Source organism: Notolepis coatsorum (genome assembly GCF_963971535.1).
Source record: "Notolepis coatsorum genome assembly, chromosome: 10".
NCBI lineage: Eukaryota > Metazoa > Chordata > Actinopteri > Aulopiformes > Paralepididae > Notolepis > Notolepis coatsorum.
The window spans coordinates 72,763,893-72,791,783 of NC_140174.1; positions in this window are offsets into that span (position 1 = coordinate 72,763,893).

A 27,891-nucleotide genomic window follows, 5' to 3' on the forward strand; every position below is an offset into this window, starting at 1 on the left:
TTGTCCTACTTGGGTTCCTATTAGTTCTAGGTCGATGTCTGGCAGCAGTCCCTGCCCACTGTTGTGGAGCCTGATGGCCACTGGTATGAAGGACTGTCCGAGGCGGTTAGTTGACTGTCGGGGGGTATGAGTCTGTGGCTTCCTTGTCACCTTCACCTAATATGTTTTGATCTGGTCAGGTGCGCTGTCACCTAATATGTTTTGATCTGATCAGGTGCGCTGTCACCTAATATGTTTTGATCTGGTCAGGTGCGCTGTCACCTAATTATGATTTCATCTGGTCAGGTGCGCTGTCACCTAATTTGATTTCATCTGGTCAGGTGCGCTGTCACCTAATATGTTTTCATCTGGTCAGGTCCGCTGTCACCTAATGTTAATATGTTTTCATCTGTGTCCACTGACCACTGACACACAGTGGGGGATGTTTTAAAAATATAATTTAATATATAATATAATATAATAATTTGTGCTTCACCTAAAAATTGGTCAGCAGCCTCCACTGAATTATATTGACCTATTTGTTTACACTGCTTGTGTTGTTTTCACTACCTGTACCCCCCCCCCCTTCCCCCATGCTGCTATGATGCCTGAATTTCCCCAAGGGGATCAATAAAGGAATATCTTATCTTATCTTAAAAGGAAAGATGAAATTACCTACCTGGGTTCCATCCTATAGAGGCAAATCTTTCCTGTGACAAAATGGGATCCAATGTAATAAAACTAAGTCAACCAACTAACTAGATTCCTGTACCGGATCTCCTCTCTGGTAAACAAGAATACCTTGAAGACTCTAACAGGAGCACTCATTCAAGGGTACTACGACTATGCTTGCACCTCATGGTACCAAAGCACCTCAAAGGCACTAAAAACAAGATTACAAACATCACAAAACAAACTGGTCAGACTACTGCTTGACCTTACTCCTAAAACCCACCTCACCCCTGCCCACTTTGACAACCTAGGATGGCTTAGAGTAGACAACAGAGTACAGCAACTTGCAATAGGCCTGGTCTACAAGATACACTACACCACTAAGATACCCATGTGCATGTCGAAATACATCCCAAAGGTCAGTGAATACCATGACCACAACACCAGAGGGAGTTCCACAAATCATGTTCAACCCAGATAAAATAATTTAAAAAGTAAAAAAAAAAAAATATATATATATATATATATATATATAATTTTTTTTTAATAAAAGAAAAATCGTCATAACTTAGAAATGAGATTGCATAGGTCTATGAATCGATATCGCGATTCTGTTTCGATTAATTGCCCAGCCCTACAGTGTGTACAGTAAGTTAGCTTGGTGATAATCATTGTGATGTAGGCTAAGCTGGCTAGCTACTGTTAGCATACAAGCTTTTACAAACACTGTAGCCTACTTACTTTTTCATCCACAACTTTTTTTCTGATCCAGATGCATAAGTCCACTTCTTCATGTTGCTCAGTTGCTGGTTTATACTTCGGTCCTAATGTTGGCGCAAAGTTTAATTTAGCCTGTGTTGTTATAGCTGTACACAGTTTACTAAACTACTAGCTTGCTATGTTTCACAGAGTCAAAATGGGTCCAGCTGCAGGTTCGGAGATTGGGTTTAGCTCGGGCCAATCTCAAGTTTCTTTATTAGTTGTCATACAGAAGTACAGAATACTTTTATACAAAATGCTTCTTTCTGTTACATTTTGTATAAAAGTATTCTGTACTTCTGTATGACAACTAATAAAGAAACTTGAGAAACTTGAGATTGGCCCGAGCTAAACCTATCCTCCGAACCTGCAGCTGGACCCGTTTTGACTGTGCGATGCAGCAATCTCTGATTGGATTTGCAAGGCTGCCAATCATTCAACCTCCGTGTATTATTGGATTGTCAAGGCTGTCAATCATTCAATCCCCCATTCAATGGCAAGAGTTTAACTACACAGACCGTGCTTAGATGACATTAATAGCCTATTTTGATTCGCTGTTATTTATTATTTATTTAACCCTGGTCAACCTGCGCAGATATTCTGCACGAATAATTACTGCAGTGCAGGCCTGCTCAGAGCGGTCAATTTTGGCCATTTTTGAAGAAGAAAAAAATTCACTGGCATTTTTTTTACAGAGGAAAACATTTATAATAAAAAAATAATAATAATAATTAAAAAAAAATATATATATATATTTTTTATATATATATATATATATATATATATATATATATATATATATATATATATATATATATATATATATTAGTGCTGTCAGGCGATTAAAAAAATTAATCTAATTAATTACAGGATTTGTAATTAATTAATCTAATTAATCGCATTTTAATCGCATTACCATTTTATGCCTCATATTCTATATTCTATAATCATATTTCAAATTGCATGTGTCCGGATGGCAGAATTCAGTACTGTATCTACAAAACCTTCTGTTTAATCATCTTCCATCTATTAATTTGCTTAGATTTTTCAGGTCTGGTCAATTTGAGCATGGTGTTATTCACAGTCAAAGATAAAAAAAAATTATTGATATTCTCATTTGGTTCATTACAATTTACTCAAAATAAAATGTTCATTCAATCAATCACCGCGCAGATTGATTGATTGAATGAAAATGTTATTAACAGATTGCAGAATGGGTACAATACAGTACGGCTCAATACACACAATTGTTAAGGGAATGCAGATCAGAGAAAGACTTTCGTCTTGTTTACATCAGGGTCCCCCATTTTCAATTCATAATGAATTGTAAGTAAGGGTGCAACTTGCACCGTGCAATCCATTCTTTGTGGATCTAGCCCACAGTATTTCTGACACTGGGAATACATTCCCTGAGATTCATAGATGTCCCTAGAATCAGATACCAAGAAAATGCAAATGGACCATATTAAAAAAAAAATCTGTAATGTGTATTCTACATGCTTATGGAATGAATGAGATACAAAAAAAATATTATTATAATAAAAAAAAAAAAAAAAAAAACTTTTTTTTGTAATTAATTTTGAGTTAATTTTCATAACGCGATTATTTGCTGTGTAATTAATTAATCTAATTAACGCGATAAACTGACAGCCCTAATATATATATATATATATATATATATATATATATATATATATATATATATATATATATATATATATATATATATATATATATATATATATAGGTATATGTAAATTAATAATAATTATGAATTATGAGTGAATTTGTGTTTCACGTGTTGTCATAGAGAAACCTCCACTGATGGAAAGGGATAACTACTTCCAAATCGTGGATGCCTTAACCTGTAGTGATGCAAAAGCTTGAACCTACTTGATACAGTTTCTGTGCACCCCTTACATCTCCACATTCCCAGCACCTAACCCTGTAACATAAATCAAGACCATCATTAGTTACATTATTAAAGCTCTGATCACTACACAGTAAAATTCGCAGTGTCAAATTAACACTTAAAGAGTCGAATTTAACACTATTCCAGAGTGTATATGACTCCAACTACGAATAGTGTTAAATCGACTCTTGCTCCTGTGTTACATTTTTTGAGTTAAATTAACTCTAAATAGAGTACAAATTTAACACTCGCTTACACTGTATGGTGTTATTTAAATCGACTCTTGCTCCCGTGTTAAATTTTTTGAGTTAAATTAACTCTAATAGAGTACAAATTTAACACTCGCTTACACTGTATGGTGTTATTTAAACTTAACACTATAGGTTTAATAACACTTGTGAGTGTAATTATTATTCTCAGAAGTGTTGATAATTTACTCTTATGTGATAACAAATTAACTCTGATTGAGTTGAATTCCAATGCTCATTAACACTGCATTGAGTTATTAAAAGTTAACACTGAGGTCAAATAACTCTGCTGAAGTGTTGCCATTACACAGTACTGTGTTGATAATTTACTCACTAGTAGTGAAAAAACAGCTCTGCAAATAACACCCATTAACACTGCACAGTGTCAATGAAACCGGACACTATATTGGTGAAAATAAACCTCACTGGTGTTAATTTTACACTTAATTTACTCTTGTGAAATTGCATTTACATACAATATACATTAAAAAATCACAAGTTACCACAAAATGATTTCAACAATTTTATTGTTGGTCAGGTCAGGCAGGGTCAGGCAGGCTTATAAAAAAATAAAACATAAATATACATTGACCTCAGCAGGTCTGCATAAAGTGCAATATGGAACAATATACTTCACAGCTGATTTATACAACACCTTTACAACTATATAGGGTTGGGCATCGTTTGGATTTGAACGATTCCGGTTCAGATTTTTTTTGAAAATGTGTACATTTTTTCATACTATTCACATTTTCAGTTGACTTGATACAGTTTAATTTGGTTGCTGTACTGCAACTATGGTATTAATTAACAAAGTAAAAAAAAATAAAAAATTAAGAATCGAAATGCAAATATGTTACTTCCGGTTCCAGAACCGGATGTTAGGAACCGGTTGCTATTAGAACCGGTTTTCGGTACCCAACCCTATTTACAACTCCGTCTGGATGCAGTAATAAAACAATCACATTAGCAGGTCTGCATAAAGTGGCAATATGGAACAATATACTTTGAGCAATCTGTCGTTCGATAATTCATTTGAATATCAAATGGTTTAAAGTAACACAGCTGATTTATATCCAAGACCTTTACAACTCCGTCTGGATGCAGTCTGACCTTAAAGGCATGGTAATGGTCATCAAAACACATGGTTTCCATCAGTTTTCCACAGAGCAATACACTGTCATCTTTCACAGCAATAGTCTTGATCTTACAAAACACAGGCATCTCAAATGCTACCTCAGTACAGATAATCAAGTCACAGCGGTACTCTGTACCATGATGTTTTATCCACTTGGCAGAAAAAACACTGGTTACATCTCCAAATAAGGAAGCAATCTCTGGACCTTCTTTGAGCTCAACAAGTGCCACCATCTTTCCTGGACCTATGGTTAATCTTTCTTTGGTAAAGGACTCCCGATACATTGCCATACGACTTTGGTGCTTTTGGGCTAATGTCTTTGTAATGTTTTTAAAGCTTTTTAATTGTCTCTTAAAGAAGTTATGTTTAGCTTCATAACGCATGCACCACATGTGCAGAATTGGGCCAATGTTCCTTATATTACGAGGGTAATGTATCATGAAGTGATGCTTTGGCAATAGGTTGCTTCTAGGAAATAACTGCTTGAAGAGCCGATGATGATCAGTGATTACATGTTTGAGATAAATGGTCATGCCATATGACAGGACTGGTGAAAATACAATGTTAACAATCTGTAGAAGCAAAAGCAGAAGATGCCAGTACTTATCATCAGTCTGTATTAAATCACCAAATATCAGAGGCATATTGCGCAACAAGCACCAAGACTGTGTGGCATTCAACCCCAAATCCTTACTTTCATCCAACAACTTGACTCTTGGCGGACGGTTTCGCTGCTGATTGTAACCATAGTCAAAAGCATGTATTCTGCCAGCCAGTTGTTCAGCATTTAGAAGTTTCTCCTGAAGAATGTACTTGAGAATAAGTTTCACCTCAAACTGAGCAACCCCCTCTAAAATATCATGCATGATATCTACAGAGAAGTTTGTGGCTGTGTTGAAATACTCAAGTGAATTCAACAGACAACTGCGTTTCACGCCATATATATGAGGTAGCGTTGGATCTGTCTGTATAGTTTGACAGTGTTGTGCGTGCATCTCAACAGTTCTTAGTACAACAGCCGGATCATCTTCACAGAATACAGTCTGAAAACGAGCTTTCTCAAGGAGACAGAAACAACAGCAATACCGAGCCCCAAATGACTCCACAAACCCAAACAGACCATGCAAGCCAAGGTTATCCCCAGTGACCTGAACTATGGTACCACGAATTACGTGTCTAAACATGGGAATTTTAAGTCCCTCTGTCTCCAGTACTTTCAGATCATTGACAAGTGGCTCAAGTATCAAATTGAAATCATAACGCTTAATGTCCTGTGCATGGAAAAGAGCACACAAATGAATATTAATCAAAGAGGAATTATAGATTGGGGGGAAATTTCTTAATGTAAAGTATACACCACCTAATTTATGTATACCCTTTTTAGAGCCCAATGGATTTGCAGTTTCAAAGTCATCATAAAAAAGTTGAATTTGAAAGGAATCTTTTTCTACTGAAAACAGGGGACTTTCTTTCAAATAGGTGGCATCTCTCAAGTCTGCATACACACCTTCCTTAGTCATGTGCCTGGGCTTTAACATGTCTGCAAGTTCTGGGTTTTTAAAAATGCTCTTCAGCGTTTCCAAAATGGGAACATATGCAAACTTATCAGTTACAATGACCTGGTCATATGTCCCAGTAGTTTTGTTTCTTCTGCTGTCAAATCTTGTGCCAAGCACCTTTTCAACGGGTTCAATTTTTCCCCATTTCTCTTTGAAGTGTTTGTTTATTTTTGCCTCAGAATTTAAGTGTGTGAATGGGTTTTCCAACTTTTGGAATGACTGTTCTAAGCTGTTCTTATTTTCTGTGTCCTGTGGAGATAAGCACTGTAGAGCTGCATCTTTAGCGTGACTATGAATCTCAGAAATCACTTCTTCCATGGTTGAGACAAAACTTTTTACAGTAGACTGACTGGTTCCAGCAGCCTTGAGTTGTGCAACAGCAGTTGCACACATATCGAGAGTGCTCCTATTAGAGTTTCTGAACAGTCCACATGTGGCCGTCGCATCGACATCAGATGTTGTGGCGGTCTCATCTACATTAGCGATCACCGCCTCTCCTACACTGTTTACATTAACATCAGTGTCAACCTCTTGGTCAATATACTCAGTGTGTTTGTTGTCTAAATGTTTCCTAAAACCTGAAAACGTACCAAACCTATAGCCACATCCAGTCTGAGCACATTTAAGGCGAAGCTTTTTTCCTTGAACGTAACCGTGAACTATTCGCAAATGCCTAACAAGCCTATTTGTACAACCTAACTCCTTCCGACAATCAAAACACTTCATGGCGGAGGAGAAGCCTCATGCACTAATGAAGCAACCTCGCCCTAACTTCAGCAACACGAGGACTCTCCTTGACTTTCCCAACATCAATACTATACACAGTGGTCTGGAGGAACGTGTACATGTTGCGCAGCATGGTGTTGTATGCTGTGCCAAACACATAATGTGCCTTAAAGAGTTCATCTAAAGCACCAAGAGAAGAGATTGACTTGCAAGGTATGGCCTTCTTGTCAAGAATGATGTAGAACCGGTGGATCGCATTCTTCTTCACTCCAACAGCCAGGAGATAGGGTTGATTGCTGGTAGTGATGGCATCAAGATGCTCTTGGATGCTTGTTCCAGTCTGAGAAGACAAACACACATGGAGAAACAATTAGAATTACATGATTGTGGCGGCTGGGTGGCGCAGCAGTCACGAAAGGGGCTAAGAATTGGCATAACGACTAACATTGGAATGGGAGAAAAACAGAGAAAAAGGAGGGGGGGAATATAAAAAATAATAATAATAATAATTACATGATTGTAGCATTATAATTATAAATTTGTACATTAGGAGAAAATACCAACCTTCTTGAAGATCACAAGATGCTGCTCCGCGTTGGACGCCGACACCTTCCCTGGTCTCTTCCGCCCCTGAGCAGAGGGTGGGATCAAGTGCAACAGCAGTAGAATCGATGAGAGGTCACTGTCCCAACCTGTAACGATACAAGTTGGATGTTAAGACACTTGAATTATGTAGACCATAAACAAAATTCAGTCCATCTGCAATGTTAGCAGTATTTTTACAAAATAAGATAAAAGACAGCAGTTCATCACAAGAAGCTCTGCCACTCAAAATATGAATATACAGTACCAGTAAAAAGCTTGGATGCACTCATTCAAGTGAATGGGAAGACACTTTTGACTGGTTGATAATACAAAATGCCTCGTACATTTTTCACAGAAGTTCAGTGAAAAACAACAAGAATGGTTTGCTCAAAAGCAGCTTACCAACGTCAGCATCCACTTCAGTGTCATCCTCAGGAGGATCAGCTATCAGCAGGAGCTCTTGAAGCTCACTGGTGGATGGAAGCCGTCTGCATTGTTGGATGATCTTTTTCTTGTATGTGGTCGGCCACTTTTCCAGAAGCTTGCCCGATACACCTTCTCCAAACATCAGAACGAAATCCTGTTCAACCTGTAGAGGGGTGATTGGGGGACAATTTCAGGATTTCACAGCCAACCAAAGTTAGTGGGTGCTAGTTGAGGTACAATACATCTACAGTCTATCATTCAAGTGTCACAAAATGGTCAAAATAATGGCAGATAATTACCACAGGCCGAAACGTTGTGTTCAAGTATATTAAAACTTGGGAACACTACAGACGGTGTGCAGACTTTTTTTCCACAACATTACAGATCTATTTTGAGTCTAGCACCCGTGACTATACACTTGGGATGTGCGTGAGTCTTTTCTACTAACTATAGATAATTACCAAGCCCTTGACGTCTTGGAAACGTGGAAAGTCAGACAGTATGTTGCTTGACTGCTGGGGGTCGAGGACCTTGTTGTGCCTATAGTCAAATGTCAGTTTCATCTTGTTCTTCACTGTGTCCTCATCAGCTGAATGTTTCATTAGTGAGATCGCTTCCTTGCACTCCTCTTCGCTCAGGGCAGTCTCTGCAACAACATGGGAATCTCGTCTGGCAGTTGGTCCTCCTCCACAAGATGGTTCTCCACAGGATTCTACAGAATATGGGGAAAAACACAAAAAAAAAGAATCTACCAAAGGCCTGATTGATGGAGTTCTGCAGGTACACAGTCATGGCCGTAGCCAGCTATGAGGCCACCGAGGTCAAACTCCCCAACCAAACAAGCACACCATTGATTTAATTGACATATAAATCACACATAAAGATCTAACTATTACTCCTCTCTGAGCATGAATATAAAACAGGTGATCTATTTACTGTGTAAACCTTATGCAATATTCATCATGGATATTTGGATACTTGAAATCTGTATGAACTGAGTAGTTAGTATCAAATGAAATAAGATGGAACAGCTCCATGCATTAATTGCGCATATTTGCTCATTACCAGTATGGTATTGTTTAAATTGTACAGCTTTTTGTGTCTCTGTCTTTGTCTGTCCTTATTTTGTGTACTTTCAGTGAGCCAAGAAGTGGAGAAATATATTAATACTTCAGTAAAATTTTTTTTTTTACCAACAACAGGTGACTTTATTATAGATAATGCATTTTGAATGAATAGGTTGGGTTGTATAACTCATTTTGGTATGCATTTAGCCCATTCACCAAATTATAAATGCATAAGAGACCACAGGGCTTTGGTGCACTCTTTAGGCCACTCACCTGTAAGTGCCCCCACGTCCTGTAAATTACTTTGTGAGTGACTGACCTTAAGTTGATCTCTAGATAATAAAGTTTGTATAAAAAAAAAATTACCTCCCTACTTTCTAAACCCTGGCTACGGCCCTGTATACAGTAATCAATAATGCTGCTTGTTTTGTTAATCAACTCGTTGTACTCAAGATATGCATTATTAGTGTTACCTCCAAATGATGATCGTTTGTCTTTAGCAGCGGTTCTCTGAATAGTTTTAATCCTCCAGGCCAAGTATCCACTGCCACTCTGGCCATCATAATAATGCTCCTTGGAGGGTGGAATAAAAACAGACACTTCACATTTAAAAGTGAAAAACAGCATGCTCTGGTAGGATTAAAAATGTATCAATATTGCCACAACCATTACTGTGTGCAACTCACATAGCCATTCTTAGAGTGTGGGTCACTGAGGTAGGGGAATAAAGTCACGATCCCTCTGGCATACTTTTCCTTCAGATGTCTGGGTGGTGAAGTACTGGAAGATTAAGATTAAAGAAGAATGTATTTCTCAGTCATATTCCCTGGATTTCATTTAGATTTCAAATTAATCGGAAAGCTAGATTGAGAACAAACTAAAAACAAGGAGCTAATTACCCATTCTTCTCTGTCAAGTCAGCTGCCAATAGGTTCACCATTTTCCTTCTGTTGTCATCGTGCAAGGACTTGGTTCGATTGTATTCATTTATTATGCGTTCTCCACCAGATTTCTCACGAAGAATGGATTCCACCAACTTGAAGCACAAAAGCACATGCACAAAAAACAATTCAGTGTTAGGAATATACTGTAGACTGCAATTCAAAGTTAAGGTAAAGGATAAGTATCCTTAATATCAGTTTTAACCCTATCTGAGGTCTGTCTAGCATGCTTCTGACTCGTGGAGATGATAATTTGAGAGATCCATCCAATCTCAAGTGAGCTACAATATTCTTACAGGCACGCGACCAGTACAATGGAAAAGATGGGGGCATAACATTGACAGTAAAAAACATGCATTTCTGAGTTGTGAATCACAGGGTGATGCATACATATTACATGTGTGTCAACTCTTACTTGCTTGGCCTCTGTATCCAGCCTATGGCGTTTTCGTGAAGGGTCCTCTGAAATGATGACAGTATCCTGTGATCCTGACGAATCCAGGGATGATGGCTGTGACCCTGACGAATCCAGGGATGATGGTTGGGACCACTCAGATGAGGCTAGCGTGGAGACAGACTGCTCAGATGAGGCTAGCGTGGAGACAGGATAAATAAATAAAAAGATTATACACAGTTTCCTCATAAAGATGTCCCTTATCTAATCGAATGTAAGCTTCACATGACAAATAACTTATTCATTAAATATATATTACAAATGTAATCAAACCTGTGTCATATTTGATGATTAGCACCCCAGTGGATGCATCTCTTGCTACCTCCTCAAAAACATCGTCATCCAATTCGGTCCCCGAACTGTCAAAAACTTTCACACCTTCCGTTACAGCTGGGACACCAAACTTTGCAAATGCTAGAAACGGGCACAAAAGCATAAACAGAAATGTCATTGGATGTATCCAGTGATTTCTAAATCTACTCACTAAATATTCACTTAATCTTGAATAATTGCTGTCTGCAATACAATAGATGAAGCCACAGATCCACCCAGTGGATAACCATTGAGTATCACATTGAGGACAATTTCCCAATGATCCCAATTTCTTACCTGCACTCAGAAACTCGATCAGATTTATTTCTGTAATCCGAACAAACTTTTGGACATCTCCCAGTTGGACTTTCAACAGCATGCTTGCAGCAAGCCTGCAAGAGAGTTACCAACGAGTGGGCAACTTGAACACAGGGAAGTGTGGGAAATTAGTGTCAGGCTGGAATATTCAGTGACTTTGTACTTATTATTTACCTTATTGGGGACATTGATCTAAGTTAAGTTATTATTAAATGTTTTACTTAGATCAATGTCCCCAATAAGGTAAATAATAAGTACAAAGTCACTGAATATTCAAGCCTGACACTAATTTCCCACAGATGCAAACAGACAAAAAAAGGAGAGCTATATAACCCAGGGTTTTTTCCTTGCATTTTCCCTGTGTTTCTTCCATTAAACTCAATCAACCATATTGTATGCATTCTAATGCACTCACTCTCATAACACACCATTTCACAGTACAGATTACTTATATCATTCAAGGGTATTTCCCCGCATTAACATTAGCAAGACACATTTGAAAAAACTCACGAAGGGTATAGGCTGGCTCACGTTCAAGGCCTCCCTCAACGTGAAATGGCGCACGTGCAGTCTTCTTGGCTGTCGCCGAAATCTGTGGACTTAACAAAATAATAACATTGGTCAAATGCCAAATAACTGTTACTTGATTTCATACTGTAGGACACATTTACCTCAGAACATGGCATGCAAATGTTTGTTACTAAGCCAATGTTAGCAGCTTGGTAACAGGGCCTTCCTTGCATTTTCCCTGTGTTTCTTCCATTAAACTCAATCAACCATATTGTATGCATTCTAATGCACTCACTCTCATAACACACCATTTCATAGTACAGATTACTTATATCATTCAAGGGTATTTCCCCGCATTAACATTAGCTAGCAAGACACATTTGAAAAAACTCACGAAGGGCTGGCTCACGTTCAAGGCCTCACTCAATGTGAAATGGCGCACGTGCGTGCACTCTTCTTGGCTGTCGCCGAAATCTGTGGACTTAACAAAATAATAATGTTGGTCAAATGCCAAATAACTGTTAATTGATTTCATACTGTACACACATTTACCTCAGAACATGGCGTGCAAATGTTTGTTAAGCCAATGTATCGCCCTGTGTTTCTTCCAATAAACTCAATCAACCATATTGTATGCATTCTAATGCACTCACTCTCATAACACACCATTTCATAGTACAGATTACTTATATCATTCAAGGGTATTTCCCCGCATTAACATTAGCTAGCAAGACACATTTGAAAAAACTCACGAAGGGCTGGCTCACGTTCAAGGCCTCACTCAATGTGAAATGGCGCACGTGCGTGCACTCTTCTTGGCTGTCGCCGAAATCTGTGGACTTAACAAAATAATAATGTTGGTCAAATGCCAAATAACTGTTAATTGATTTCATACTGTACACACATTTACCTCAGAACATGGCGTGCAAATGTTTGTTAAGCCAATGTATCGCCCTGTGTTTCTTCCAATAAACTCAATCAACCATATTGTATGCATTCTAATGCACTCACTCTCATAACACACCATTTCATAGTACAGATTACTTATATCATTCAAGGGTATTTCCCCGCATTAACATTAGCTAGCAAGACACATTTGAAAAACTCACGAAGGGCTGGCTCACGTTCAAGGCCTCACTCAATGTGAAATGGCGCACGTGCGTGCACTCTTCTTGGCTGTCGCCGAAATCTGTGGACTTAACAAAATAATAATGTTGGTCAAATGCCAAATAACTGTTAATTGATTTCATACTGTACACACATTTACCTCAGAACATGGCGTGCAAATGTTTGTTAAGCCAATGTATTGCCCTGTGTTTCTTCCAATAAACTCAATCAACCATATTGTATGCATTCTAATGCACTCACTCTCATAACACACCATTTCATAGTACAGATTACTTATATCATTCAAGGGTATTTCCCCGCATTAACATTAGCTAGCAAGACACATTTGAAAAAACTCACTAAGGGCTGGCTCACGTTCAAGGCCTCACTCAATGTGAAATGGCGCACGTGCGTGCACTCTTCTTGGCTGTCGCCGAAATCTGTGGACTTAACAAAATAATAATGTTGGTCAAATGCCAAATAACTGTTAATTGATTTCATACTGTACACACATTTACCTCAGAACATGGCGTGCAAATGTTTGTTACTATAAGCCAATGTATCGCCATGTGTTTTTATCGATCTTTTTTTCCAAACGATACAATTCACAATCACCCCTCCACATTGTATTTAACAACATTAACATTACCTCTTGCAAGTTGCTGGAAGCCAATAGCTACCGAATTAATTAATTAATATGTGATTAGGAGAAACTTACCTGCCGAGTTACCTCTGCCGCGACGTGAAGAAAATGGCGTGTCTTGGACGTTCTTCAAGAGAAGGAGATGGGCGGAGCTTCCCAGAGTAGTGATGACACCAGCCAATTAACTACGAAATATTTCACCAACACTGTCTGCATTTTACTCAAACTGTTGTTGTAATAACTCTGAAAGAGTCAATGTACTTTGACACTGCATATTTGACACTGCGAATTTTACTGTGTAGGCCTAATTATAATAAAAAGGTCTACTGCACTAACAATTCAAAACATTATGGAAATGTACTAGTGCTATCAATTCATAAATAATGGATATATCTTTAAATACAAGGACAAACACTAACCAGCTAAATGTGTTTTAATGTGTTATGATGCTGTTAAAGAATGCCTTAATAGTGATGCAAAAGCTTGGGACCTACTTGATAATTTCTGTTACATTCCCAGCACCTGTAGCATAAATCAAGACCATCATTAGTTACATTATTAAAGCTCTGATCTCTAAGCCTAATTATAATAAAAGGGTCTACTGCACTAACAATTCAAAACATTATGGAAATGTACTAGTGCTATCAATTCATAAATAATGGATATATCTTTAAATACAAGGACAAACACTAACCAGCTAAATGTGTTTTAATGTGTTATGATGCTGTTAAAGAATGCCTTAATAGTGATGCAAAAGCTTGGGACTTAATTGATAATTTCTGTTACATTCCCAGCACCTGTAACATAAATCAAGACCATCATTAGTTACATTATTAAAGCTCTGATCTCTAGGCCTAATTATAATAAAAAGGTCTACTGCACTAGCAATTCAAAACATTATGGAAATGTACTAGTGCTATCAATTAAAAAATAATGGATATATCTTTAAATACAAGGAGACAATTTGACCGTAGACACCATGAACCTGAAACAAACAATAATTTCACTGATCACTGCAGTGTTGAGCTTATTTCTATTCATCAATGGGACTTCATTTAGCTAGCTAGTAGTTAGACAATATAACACAGCTAAGTAACGTTAGGGCCCAGTCACACATTCACAAAATTATTGTGACCGGGCCCCTAATTAACCATAGCTAACGTTAGCTAGCTTAGAGCACTAACTAACGTTAGCTAGCTTGTCTATAGCTAACGTTAGCTAGCTACCCAGCTATAAGCATACCATAGGCTTAGAGGGACTAACTAACGTTAGCTAGCTTGTCTATAGCTAACGTTAGCTAGCTTGTCTATTGTAGCTAACACAAGCTGTACGTTAGACAATATAACACAGTGAGCTAGCTAGCTAGCTAAGTAACGTTAGGGCCCCAGGCAGTCGCACATTCACAAAATTATTGCGGGAAGAAATGCGCCTCCCATTCTATTTTTCGCACATGTGTGACCGGGCCCTAATTAACCTTAGCTAACGTTAGCTAGCTTGTCTATAGCTAACGTTAGCTAGCTACCCAGCTATAAGCATATAGAGGCACTAACTAACGTTAGCTAGCTTGTCTATAGCTAACGTTAGCTAGCTACCCAGCTATAATCATACCTTAGAGGTAACTAACGTTAGCTAGCTTGTCTAAAGCTAACGTTAGCTAGCTCGTCTATTGTAGCTAACGTTAGCTAGCTTGTCTATAGCTAACGCAAGCTGTCCAAACATTTTATGCTGTGTAGCTAGCCAGTGGCTAACCCAACGCTTGTCTGATAGACAGACTAATAGAGGAAATGTCGCCCAGTGCCCACTTGAACACCAACATAAATCAATTTGATGAACTTACTTTCAATTCAGGAGTTCTTTCTCAAAAGACGAATTTTCAGTTCTTCTCTCAGAGTCCATCAGACTTTCTGGCGGTCGAATACTATTTCCGGTATACTATTTCCGGTTGGTGACTCTACTCAATTTAACTGAGTTGTCAGTTTTTAATCAACGCGAGAGAAACCAGTAAATTCAACATTCTCCATAAACAACGAAAGTTTTACTTGATTAAAACATGATCACAAAAGGATTATAAATTAATTAGTTGAATGCACTAACTGTATTCGTGTAAATTCAAAGACCTGCTCTTTCCCATTTTTTCAGTGTAGGCCCGGTTCCAAGAATATCAAACCCGACGCGTTATCGCGCCAGTTTGATCTTCCTGGTCGGGAGGAGCAGCCCCATCCCATTATTCCACCGGCCTTGATTTTGGCACCCGTGTCTTGGGGCATAGATAAGGTGGTAAGGTCGGCGCTGACGCGGGAGCCCGATCCTGGTGGGGGCCCTCCGGGGCGGTCGTATGTGCCCAAGGCGGCACGCTCACGTTTGCTGCAGTGGGCACATGTCTCATCCCTCACCAGCCACCCTGGGGCCACCAGGACCCTGGAATTTATCCGTAGGAGGTTCTGGTGGCCGACAGTGGAGGGGGATACGCGTTCCTTTGTGGCGGCCTGCCCGGTGTGTGCGCGCAGTAAGACCTCTCGCCGTGCACCAGCAGGTCTCCTCCGGCCGCTTCCTATTCCTAAACGGCCCTGGTCGCACATATCCCTGGACTTTATTTCTGGCCTTCCCCTTTCGGACGGGTTCACCGCCATTTTGGTGGTGGTGGACCGGCTCACTTTGTTCCTCTCCCCAAGCTTCCATCGGCCCGGGAGACTGCTGATCTGGTGATACAGCATGTCTTTCGGGTCCACGGGCTTCCGGTGGATATCATGTCGGACCGGGGTCCTCAGTTCGCTTCCAGGTTCTGGAAGGCGTTTGCCGCCGGTCTTGGCGCCTCCGTCAGTCTTTCGTCTGGGTTTCATCCACAGTCGAACGGGCAGACGGAGCGCGTCAACCAGGACCTGGAGGGGGTCTTGAGGTGTTACGTTGCCAGGCAGGAGGTTGGCCTGGGCTGAGTATGTGCATAATACCCTCCTCTCCTCCTCTACCGGTATGTCTCCCTTTCAGTGTCAGTATGGTTTTCAACCTCCTCTGTTTCCCGAGCAGGAGCAGGAGGCGGAGGTGCCCTCGGCCCAGGCACACGTGGCTCGCTGCCGCAGGACGTGGAAGCGGGTCCGGGCGGCGCTGCAGAAGGTTTCGGTTAGTACCCAGCGGCAGGCTAACCGCAAGCGTTGTCCGGCTCCGGTTTACCGTCCTGGGCAGCGGGTTTGGCTTTCCACCCGGGATCTCCCTCTCCGGGTGGAATCTAGGAAGCTGGCTCCTCGCTGGCCCCTTTAAAGGTGACATGTACTATAAATGTCATTTTTCAGTCTCTAGCATTGTATTATAGTAATAGGAGTTCGTATCAATGTGTTTTAGTGTCTAAATACCATATTGGCGGATTGCTCTGATTCAGCTCAGCCCCTTTCCTCCTCCAGTAAATCAGGCCATTTTGATTTGAACGTCTGAGTCACGTCATTCGGACGCTGGGTAGCGCACAGTGATGCGATTGGCTCTGTGGTTGGAGCTAATGCCCGCCTACTTCCTCATACTGCAGGCAGATTGAAACCCGACACCTCTGCATACTCTGGAGGGAGAGAGAGAGAGATAGAGAGGGAGAGAGAGAGGGAGAGAGAGGGAGAGACAGAGAGAGAGAGAGAGGGAGACAGAGAGAGAGAGGGAGGGAGCACTTGGGGAGGGGGGGGACCTGCCGCGACACACGGGAGGTGGGACCCTCTCGAAAACGGGGGGGGGGGCCCTCCCTTCCTCCCCTCTCCCGTGTGGCGCGGTAGGGCCCCCCCCCCCCAAGTGCTCCCTCCCTCTCTCTCTCTGTCTCCCTCTCTCTCTCTCTCTGTCTCTCCCTCTCTCTCCCTCTCTCTCTCTCCCTCTCTATCTCTCTCTCTCTCTCTCCCTCCAGAGTATGCAGAGGTATCGGGTTTCAATCTGCCCCAGCCTGTCTTTTTTTTCTCTCTCTCTCTCTCTCTCTCTCGCACCCCCCCCCCCCCTCTCTCTCTCTCTCTCTCTCTCTCTCTCTCTCTCTCTCTCTCTCTCTGTCGCAGACTGTGTGGACTGACTCTCACTCAAAGTGCTTATGGGCGGAGCCAGGCCATAACAGCCTGAAATCTTGGAGCTGAAAAATTATGGTTTTGAGTACTTGATTAGAAATATAAAACAATACATTTTTTTGAAAAAAACCTTACAGATGTCTTCAATAGACTAACAGGAATTGTGTAAAGTTGCCCAAATAGTGCTAGGAATAGCAGTACATAGCCCCTTTAAAGTGGTACGTCGGGTGAATCCTGTGGCTTACAGGCTACGGCTTCCGAGCTCTATGAGGGTTCATCCGACGTTTCATGTGTCCCTGTTGAAGCCATTCCTCTCATCGCCCTTGGCCCCGCCACTGCCTACGGTTCCTCTGCCTCGGTTTATTGGTGGTCAGCCCATTTACACGGTGCGGAGGATACTGGGTTGTAGGCGGAGGGGTAGGGGGTTTCAGTTCTTGGTGGATTGGGAGGGGTACGGGATAGAAGAGCGTTCTTGGGTGCCTCAAAGGGATATTTTAGATCCCAGCCTGATCGTTGATTTCCGGCGGCTGAATCCCAAGGCCCCCAGGTGAACGTCTGGTGCCGTTCGTCGGGGGAGGGTACTGTTACGATTCTGGTTACTGACTACGGTCGGGAACCACCCACCATCTCTGTCACCTGTCACCTGACTGCTGTCACTTGTTTTCCCTGTCATTTAGTGCTGTCACTTAGGGGTTGGCTTCTGATTGGCTGTCACGGGGGTGTGTGTGGAATGTTGGTGTTTGGTGGCTATTTAACATTCCTTCCTTCTGCTTGTCATTCGTCAGGTCTTCACTATAGGCGTTCGGAGATAACGCGGCCGGTTCCAGTTTTGGACCACCACTAAGCTTCATTATCTATTCTCTTTTTCCTTTACCCTCGGCATAGTATCCTAGTATTACTCTTTGTGTTTTTTACTATTAAAGTCGAACCTGTTCAAGAGTATACCATCTCCGTCTCTGGAATTGCCTACAACAATTGGAACTCACCTACCTCCATCCTGACAAAAAACGATATGTTTCATATAAAACCTTCTGGAGTCAGAAATTATATGTTATAACACCTTCTGAAGGCAGAAACAATATGTATTTATATAGTCATGTGTTCTGACTTATACGCTTTTCTGAGGACCAGGAAAAATTTAAAAAACGAAAAAATTTCTATTCTACCTAGCAACAAGCTAGTCCTCACTACATAACATCAGACAGAAAAAACAGACATGCCTCTTAAATTATTTGAGGTCAGATTCCTGCAGTTCAGCGCCATCTATTGGTAAATATATTTTTTTCAAGCTCCAAATCACAGTGGAAAGGGTGGTCATCGCAACCTCGTTGAAATCTCAAGGTCCTCGGAAGTACCTAAAAACACGTGTGTGTGTGTGTGTGTGTGTGTGTGTGTGTGTGTGTGTGTGTGTGTGTGTGTGTGTGTGTGTGTGTGTATGTGGATTCATCTTCCAAACACCCTACTGAGCACCAACTGTAAAACGCTATTAGCATAGTGTATCTTATCACAAGCCTCGACAAAAGAAAACCACTTCAGTGACAGTATGCATCAAGCGAGTTTGACCGGGCAGGACAGATCTCCCATACATAGTCAGTGAGGCGCATGTGTGACCGAGATATGCAAACGTCTCTGTGCATAATGGACCCAGTGTGTCTGAGTGAGGTGACATTTTCGGAGCGCGCTAGCACGGCCCCCTTATCGCTCACTGCCGCGCTGTGAAGCGGAGCATAGAGGCAGCGGGGCGAAGCAGTGGTTTCTCCTCGGCTCGGCGGTGGTTTCTCCCCGGCTCCGTGCGCCGCTGACTCGGTCCAGCTCCAGCGGCCGTCTTCCGCCTGCGATATCCTCTCTCCCTCTCCGAGGCGGCTCGTTCTTATTAATCCCCCATTGTTCAGGTCGACATGGTCGCACAAACACCCGTTGGAGGAGTAGTGGGGGAGAAATGAATGAATGAATTAATGAAAACTTTATTTAACAGATTGCAGAATGGGTACAATACAGTACGGCGCAATACACACAATTGTTAAGGGGTTGCAGAGCGCGGCAGTGGGCGATAAGGGGGGCGTGCTAGCGCGCGGTCACGTGGGCTTAGTGGCCAATCAGAGGAACCCGGAAACTGAGCGCCGTTGTAGAAGGCATAGAGACCTCCAGGCACGCAGTGTGACATCATCTGCGCTCATCAGCAGGATGATTGGGGCCTAACGGCGCTGTTTGGTGCCGTTATTATGAATGAATGACGTCTTTATCAACCGTTATTAGTCTTTATTATTGTAATTATTATGCTATTGAGAGACAAAGGCAAAATCAGACAGGGTTTTTCCTCTTCATTGACATTTAAGTGGCTACAAAATGTGCAATAATCATATTAAATAAATTACAGCCTTAGTTTATGAGAAGGAAACTGATCAAAAGAAATAGCCTGTGCAGCCTATGCCAATACATACAAAATATAAAATATAATAAATTGGCTTATATTCAAACAAAATAGTCTCTTTATACAGACCTAATCAAAGTGAAATAACCTTTTTGATTGCTGAAAACGCAAAATCTGCAACATTTCAGATTTTCTGATTTCACTTTGGATGATGAGAAACCTCCTATCTGCACCTATTCAAGATATTTTCCAAAAGCCAAAAGCAGTGTATTGTACTGGGTATCCTTGAAAAAAATCTGCATTCTGCAAGAAAACAACACGAGATTTTCAGATACAAGGATTTGCATTTCAGCCATCGTTTTACATGCCTAATCAAAGTGAAATAGCCTCTTTATCAGTGGCGGCTGGTCAATGGGGGCGCTAGAGCGCCGCCCTCCCTGGTGAAAAGAGAGAAGAAGATTTTTTTTAAATTTTTTTTAAGAGCCCTAGAAATCAAATAAACATGTTTAAAATGAATAATATTTACTCATTTTAAGTATGTTTGTGTTTCCAATGCACAATATAATGTTAATATATCAAATATAAATAATTGTTTTCATGAACAGGAAGTGACTTCTCCTGGGCTAGACGCATAGCGCTCACAGTGGGCGTGCACTGGTTTCATCGCTGTACTGTCGCAGCCAATCAGTGCGTAATTCGCTGTGCGTTGAAATATGATGTATTATGATGGAAACCGGGCGCGTTTCCAAGCGATCTATTATCATCTAAGCAAGCAGCGCCAATAATTTCCGTAGCCGCATTTCTCGGAGACGCTCTCTGATTGGCCGACGTCAGTTTCTACACTGGGAAAGCCTAGCCACTCTTCGTTCGAAGTAGGTTAAGGTAACGTTAGAGTTTGTCTCAGAGCGTGACGGCAAGTTCTTTCGACGGTTAAGCTTAGGCACTCTTTCAAAGTTGGTTAAGGTTAGAGTTTGTCTTAGAGCTAGAACGCCAGGTAGTTTGCAGGCTGTTCGACGCGGAAATGGGCAAAGACAAACTCATTCAACAACAACAACAAGCTATTTGGCTAATAGCTGGATGCAGTCGGGACAGAGTGGATATACATCAACGGTCTGGGACTGTGGGACAACAGTGGACATAATTATACACTTTATCAAGCCCTCCTCGACCACGTAAACAGTGAGTTAATTCGGTCTCTCTCTCTCTCTCTCTCTCTCTCTCTCTCTCTCTCTCTCTCTCTCTCTCTCTCTCTCTCTCTCTCTCTCTCTCTCTCTCTCTCGCTCTCTCTCTGTTGTTGTTAATTTGACGCATAATGGCTGAATGAATGAATGGTAACTTGTTTAAAATGACAAGATATATATGTGTTCATTATTGCATTGATCATACGTGTACTAGTGTAGTAACTCGACTTAACATTGGTAGCATTATGTCGTCAGCTGTCCACTTGGTCAGCTGTGAGCTGCCCGCTTGCCCCCCTTCACCCCCCCCCCACCCGCGCCCACCCAAATGTAGTTCACACCGGTGTTCTGCGAAATTCTACTACTCTGCTGAGAACTGCTGCCGTAGCGCGAATCGCCTATATCTTTGGACAGCTGGGTGATGTCACCCTATAGTTCACTCCGAATTCCAACAGGTGTACCGACATTTTATCATCTACAAATACATTCGGCTGCAAAGCCAATTACATGCAAATATTTACATGCGTATACAGTTCAAAAGGTGCAATGAAAAACATATGTTTAAGATATTGTTTAAGATATATCAACAAGACTCAACAAGACGTTCGTCAGCAAGGTGGCAGAATATTGTAGAGTGAACGATTGTGGGTCATGCGCATGCGTGCGCAAGCGCAGGAGCGCTGGCAGCAGAATTCAGCAGAGTAGTAGAATTTTGCAGAACACCGGCCGCTACTGCTCTTTATACAGGCCTAATCAAAGTGAAATAGCCTCTTTATACAGGCCTAATCAAAGTGAAATAGCCTCTTTATACAGGCCTAATCAAAGTGAAACAGCCTCTTTATACAGGCCTAATCAAAGTGAAATAGCCTCTTTATAGAGGCCTAATCAAAGTGAAATAGTCTCTTTATACAGGCCTAATCAAAGTGAAATGGTGTCTTTATAGAGGCCTAATCAAAGTGAAATAGCCTCTTTACAGGACTAATCAAAGTGAAATAGCCTCTTTATAGAGGCCTAATCAAAGTGAAATAGCCTCTTTATAGAGGCCTAATCAAAGTGAAATAGTCTCTTTATACAGGCCAAATCAAAGTGAAATAGTGTCTTTATAGAGGCCTAATCAAAGTGAAATAGTGTCTTTATAGAGGCCTAATCAAAGTGAAATAGTGTCTTTATAGACGCCTAATCAAAGTGGAATAGTGTAGTGGCTACTGGGACATAATTCACGGCATCCTAGCCTTATGTGGTGTTTACTACATCTCCCCGTGATCCTTAGCGGGGGATGACGTAGTTAAAGAGAGACGAATGAAAGATGAATGGCAGTGTTGTTGTGCGACAGTAGAGTGCGTAATAAAATTATATTTTTGCATCGGAACACGGCTCCGTTTTCACTATCATTACCGCATTCCTACATTGGTGACCCTGATTTTCTCTTGGACGTATTTCGGAGATTACATTGAACATGTCAAATGAACAACAAGACGCGGATCGCAGATCTTTGAACGCAGTTTCACTCAAGCTGCCAGAGTTTTGGGAGCAGAGCGCCAACGCTTGGTTTGCACAAACTGAAGCCCAATTCGCTCTCAGGGATATTACCGCGGACGCCACAAAGTACTACTATGTGGTAGCAGCCCTGACGAACTCAACTGCGGCGAGAGCGGTGAGTTTGCTGGAAAACCCACCTACACATGACAAATATGTTGCTATGAAAACACACCTGAAAGAGGCTTTCGGTCTATCTGAATCTGACCGTGCTCGCCAGCTTCTCTCTCTACCTGGACTGGGTGACTCAAAGCCCTCTGAACTGATGGATCACATGTTAGCTTTGCTGGGTGACCATGGGCCATGTTTTCTATTTAAAGAGCTTTTCTTGCAACAGCTACCAGACTATGTTCGTTTACCTATGGCTGATTCCATCAAAACTGACTTTCGCCAGCTAGCTAGAGAAGCAGATGTATTTTTCTCAGCTGGGAAGAGGTGTGTGGCAGCATCAGCCTACACCATTGATGAGCAGGGGTTCCAGCCACTCTCTATCTCCGCCGCAGCTATGCCCCGCCGGGTGAGGCCGTCGGGGTTGTGTTTTTACCACGCAAAGTTTGGGAACAAAGCTAAGAAGTGTCTGCCACCTTGTAACTACAGTGGGTCGGGAAACGCACTGGCTGCCACTCATTAGCAGCCGTGAGTGTTGGCCATCCTGCAGGCTTGCTGTACGTCACAGACTCACTCTCCGTTTTTTTATGTGACACGGGTGCCCAGGTGAGCGTGTTGCCGGCGTCCACTCAGGATTTACACTCAGCGAGATGGGGCCCCGCCCTTGAAGCTGCCAATGGCAGTGCGATCCCTACATTTGGCAAACGCACCGTGGCATTGTGTTTTGCTGACCAGCGTTTCACCTGGGATTTTGTGTTGGCCAAGGTGTCCACTCCCCTCCTAGGCGCTGACTTTCTCTGCGCCAACAGTCTCTTGGTAGACGTGGGGAATCGCCGGCTCGTCAATGCTGTGACTTTTGGCTCCTTAGCATGTGAGCGCAGTGACACGGCCACAATGACACTGTCCAGCACCGTCGCGGCCACTGATGATTTCTCCCGCCTCCTGTTGGGGTTCTCGGACATCACAACACCCACCTTCTCGTCCGCGGCCACTAAGCATGGAGTCGTGCATTACCTCTCCACGGAAGGCCCGCCAGTACATGCTAGGGCTCGTCGTCTCGACCCACACAAGCTCACCATCGCTAAGAATGAGTTTGCCTCCATGGAGGCACTGGGCATCGTTCGTCGTTCCGACAGTCCTTGGGCCTCGCCTCTCCATCTCGTTCCAAAGGCTAACGGCGGCTGGCGTCCGTGTGGCGACTACCGGCGCCTTAATGACGCCACTACACCTGATCGTTACCCGGTTCCAAACATACAAGATTTTTCAGCCCACCTTGCTGGCGCGGCTGTTTTTTCGAAGGTGAATCTGGTGAGAGGATACCACCAGGTGCCGGTTAGCCCTCAGGACATCCCCAAGACGGCAGTTATAACCCCATTCGGACTCTTTGAATTTTTGAGGATGCCTTTTGGCCTCAAAAATGCGGCTCAGACCTTTCAGAGGTTAATGGACGCCATGCTGCGCAACCTGTCTTTCGTGTTTGTCTACCTAGACGATATCTTGGTAGCCAGCACGTCCAAGGCGGAACACCTAACACACCTCCGGCTCCTCTTCAGTCGCCTCAGAGAGCATGGATTAATCATCAACCCAGCAAAATGTCAGTTTGGACTGCCTGCTATGGACTTCCTTGGCCACCACATCACTACTGCTGGGGCGGTCCCATTACCAGTAAAGGTGGAAGCGGTGCTGCGGCTCCCACGCCCTACCACGGTTAGGGCCTTGCAGGAGTTCCTGGGGATGGTGAATTTCTATCATCGGTTCATCCCTCAGGCTGCCCACCTAATGCGCCCCCTGTATGGGGCTCTCAAGGACAAGACTCCCAAGCATGCCATCGCCTGGTCCGATGACATGTCAAAGGCGTTCTCGGATACCAAGGAGGCCCTTGCGAGCGCAACCATGCTGACGCACCCTGTGCCTGAGGCTCCCGTGGCATTGACAACTGATGCCTCGGATTATGCCGTTGGAGCCGTTTATGAGCAGTTGGTCGAGGGCATTTGGCAACCCCTGGCATTCTTCAGCCGACAACTCCGCTCCAGCGAACAGAAGTACAGCACCTTTGACCGTGAGCTCCTCGCCCTGTACTTGGCGGTCAGACATTTCCGTTTCCTGCTGGAGGCTCGCCCTTTCACTGTTTTTGTAGACCACAAACCATTGATTTTTGCTATGGCGAAGGTGTCCGAACCGTGGTCTGCCAGGCAACAACGCCATCTGGCTTTCATCTCTGAGTTCACCACTGACATCCAGCATGTGGCGGGGAAGGACAACCCCGTGGCTGACTGCCTCTCGTGGGCCGCCATTGGTGCTGTCCACCTGGGAATTGATTACACCCGTATGGCTGCGGATCAGGTTTCAGACCCAGACATCCAGGCATGCAGGACGGCGGTTACTGGCCTCCAGTTGGCGGACGTCCCCTTCTTTGATGATGGCACGACGCTGCTATGTGATATATCTATGGCGCAGCCAAGGCCAGTGGTTCCACGGGCATGGAGACGACAAGTTTTCGAGGTTGTCCATGGCCTCTCGCACCCGGGCAGGAAACCATCACAGCGCCTAATGGCAGCGAAATTCGTCTGGCCCAGGATGAAGGTTGACATTGGGGGTTGGGTCAAGACCTGCATGGCATGCCAACGCGCGAAGGTCCATCGACATGTTAAGGCCCCGTTGGAGCGGTTTGATGTGCCTGAGAGGCGTTTTGACCACATCAACGTGGATCTGGTGGGACCCCTTCCTCCCTCCAGGGGGTACACTCACCTTCTGACGATGGTAGACAGGACCACCCGTTGGCCGGAGGCTGTCCCACTCACTGCGACTACTACAGCTGACGTGGCTCGCGCATTCATCAGTACCTGGGTCGCCCGGTTCGGTGTTCCCTCTGATCTTTCCTCTGACCGAGGGGCCCAATTCACTTCCGCGTTATGGACTTCCATTACCAAGCAGTTGGGTGTCTCCCTCCACCGCACTACGGCCTACCATCCACAGGCCAATGGCCTGTGTGAACGTTTTCACCGGTCGATGAAAGCTGCTCTCAAGGCCGATCTCCGAGGCGACAGCTGGGTCGACAGACTTCCTTGGGTGATGCTGGGGCTCCGTACTGCACCTAAGGAGGACCTTCTTTCATCTTCAGCTGAGCTGGTATATGGCCAACCCCTCCGTGTCCCAGGGGATTTTCTTCCCTGTGTTACGGCCTCCTGGTCAGCACTGAAACAGCGGGATGCTCTGCTGGACAAGGCCAAGTCTTTCTTGCCCATCCCCACCTCGTGCCACGGCGTTCCGAAGGTGCGTGTCCCGCTTGATCTGCAAGCAGCGGGGTACGTGTTTGTCCGCTGCAACGCCCATCGAGGCCCCCTACAGCCACCCTACGATGGTCCTTACCGGGTTGTGAAGGCAGGTGATAAGACCTTCGTCGTTGACATGGGGGGGAGGGAAGAACGGATCTCGTGGATCGCCTGAAGCCTGCTCACCTGGATTTGGACCGCCCCATTGAGTTGGCCCAACCGCCCCGCCGCGGTCGCCTCCCTGGTAGGGCAGTCCCGACGCCTATTCTAGCTACGGCGGACCCCCGGACCTACCGTCCGAGGCCTGTTCAGTGTCAGCCTACTGCCTTGCCACTGCCTCGGTTTCCTGTGCCTGCCCAGGGGTACCGGAGTCGTTTTGGGCGGGTCGTCAGAGCCCCTGGAAGTTTTTTGGGGCCAGTTCTTGTGAATTCTGGGGGGATGTGTGTAGTGGCTACTGGGACATAATTCACGGCATCCTAGCCTTATGTGGTGGTTACTACATCTCCCGTGATCCTTAGCGGGGGATGACGTAGTTAAAGAGAGACGAATGAAAGATGAATGGCAGTGTTGTTGTGCGACAGTAGAGTGCGTAATAAAATAGTATTTTTGCATCGGAACACGACTCCGTTTTCACTATCATTACCGCATTCCTACAATAGCCTCTTTATAGAGGCCTAATCAAAGTGAAATAGTGTCTTTATAGAGCAGTGGCGGCCGGTGGGTGCTTCGCCACTAGGGGCGCTATACCAAACATTTTGCAAACATGTACAGTACCACGCAACAGACTCATGGCAAGACGTGAGCGATTCGACTCACGCTCACGGCAATGAATCGGCTCTTATGAACGAGTCGCTCAGCTGTTACTACAACAACACACAACCAGTCAAATAAAGTATAGTCTAGACTCTAATTCACAACTTGAAACACAATATATAAATAGAAAAGTTAGAAACAAAACTCGCCCGTCTCCAAACACAGGCAGATCTCTCCCTCTCTCCTTCTCTCTCTCACACACAGCGCGACGTGGAATTGATTCGTTACACAATCAGACCTATTATATACCAAGAATAACTTCAGTATGAGTACAGGGCTGTACACATATTTTGCATATTGTTAAACGAGCCAAGGCTAGCTATTAAACTATCGATATGAATCGAAAATCTGGGACCCTGATGTAAACAAGACAAACGTCTTTCTCTGGTCTGCATCCCCTTAACAATTGTGTGTATTGAGCCGTACTGTATTGTACCCATTCTGCAATCTGTTAATAAAGTTCTCATTCATTCATTCATTCATTCAAACATAGACGATATTGAACAAGCCATAATCCACGTATTTTCAATCCGAGAGAGCTGCAGTAGTTAAATCAATGAGCCATCGACACAGTCAGTGTGGTAACGTTATTATTGCATCCAAGATTGATACACGGCTGGCTAGGCAGTTGGTAGTCATAGTCTTGTGTTATAAAATAAATAAACAATCAGCAATGTCTCGCTTCATGAATGGCCAGCAGTAGCCTAACAGTACTGCTCCTAAAAAAAACTATTTACAAACGTTAACGTTAACCACAGAGAGCGAGAGAGAGAGAGAGAGAGAGAGAGAGAGAGAGAGAGAGAGAGAGAGAGAGAGCGAGAGAGAGAGAGACTCACTGTTTAGTTGACACGTCCAGGGCTTGATGTATTCCAGACCACTGTCCACTGTGTCCAGACTGCATCCGCCATATAGCTTGTTAGCCAAGTGTTAGCTTGTTAGCAGCACCACACAACAGTCACAAGTACTTCATTCCTTTGTCCATTTCCGCTCGAACAGACTGCAAACTACCTGGCATTCTATCGCCATGCTCTAAGACAAACTCTAACCTTAACCAACTTTGAAAGAGTGCCTAAGCTTAACAGTCTAAAGAACTTGCAGTCACGGCACGCTCTAAGACAAACAACCTAGGACCAACCTAGGAACCAACCTAGCCGGAATAAGCTAGAATTGGAACATTAGAAATTGGATTCGGCCAATCAGAGATCGTCTCTGTGAAATGCGGCTACAGAAATTCT